Genomic DNA, 1388 nt, shown 5'->3' with positions numbered 1-1388 from the left:
GGTACACGCTTCCTCACGTGATGAAGACGGATGCACAACACGGCTGGGCATGTGCCAATGGTGTTTTTTATAATTTTTTAAGGCCGACACCAAGTATTCCACTCCCTTTCATCGACCCTGCGACCACAAACGAAAGTCCTTATCAAGACCAGGTCTTAAACGAACCATAATAAGGGCTAAAGAGGTAGAGAAGAGGGAACATAATATATGAGTTTGGGGAGAATTATGATACCATACAAGAATATGGTCAGAAAGTAGTTGTTAGGAGAGACATGAAGAATGTAAAAAGCTTCAAAGATTAGCGATGAAAAGAAAGAAACAAGACATCACCGTGAACATTCCCTCGGTAATTAAATACGACTTGAAATTAACTGGTAGACGTCTTCCCCTTGCTCACATGTTCGTAAAGTCTCGCTGAATGTTAAGTAGTTTCACGGTACCTCAACCCACCACTTGTCTTAAGGCTTGACGTACATTATGGTGATACTCGTACCGTCTTTTGTAGATAGAAATCCTAATTTCCTCAGCCATCGAAATGCGTGATGATGACAATTTCTGTTACTGATTATTTGTGGCCAGGAAGGATTAGAGTACAAGGACCCCGTCCCGATGAACCAGGATTGATTTAGTTCCGTAATTGCTTAGATTGATAAGAGGTTACTTTTAAAGAACTCTTAGGTTGCAGAATATATTTATGGAATGACACTTGCCCTTTATCACATACACACACACACACACACACACATACCAGGGGCCTCCGTGTTGAGTGTTACTGACTGAGTGGGGCCGCTCGAAGTCGGACCAGCAAGAGTTCGATTCCTGGACGTGGTATTCGGCCCACACCCAGGTGTTCTTTCACTCGGGGCAGGTTGATAAATGGATCCCTGGTTTAGGTGGGGGTGTGTTCGCGTTAGTGTATTCACATACATGATCTAAAACATGTACATACAAATATACAAGGTTGAGCCGGATGCAACACAAATGTAAATTCTGTGCCTGTAATACACGAATGATCCTGACACGAACACTAAGCACTAACTAAAACACTCGATGATGGCGTAAGGTTTAAAGTTCCCTTCGCCTTAGGCATCATGGAGCTAACAACCCGAGGGTTGAAATCATGCATCACCCCACTGGCCTGGCGTGGGCAGATCAAATCGCCGGGAGCCGACAGACACCCGACTTGTAACTGGGGTTAAATATATACTGACACTTGTAGAGACAGCCGTCACTGATACCAAGACTTAGTGTGACGTGTGATCGGGCCAGGGCAGAGGGCTCCCTCTTTGTGACTAGATGAGACAAGAAATGGCTATTGCAAGAAAGCCATCGATGGTGGTCTGTGGCGGGAGAAATATATAACAGGAGCGGACCATGAAAGAAGGGGT

Source organism: Panulirus ornatus, chromosome 71 (assembly GCF_036320965.1).
Source record: "Panulirus ornatus isolate Po-2019 chromosome 71, ASM3632096v1, whole genome shotgun sequence".
Taxonomy (NCBI): domain Eukaryota; kingdom Metazoa; phylum Arthropoda; class Malacostraca; order Decapoda; family Palinuridae; genus Panulirus; species Panulirus ornatus.
The sequence above is the reverse complement of the archived record's forward strand: the minus strand, read 5'-3'. Positions refer to the sequence as shown.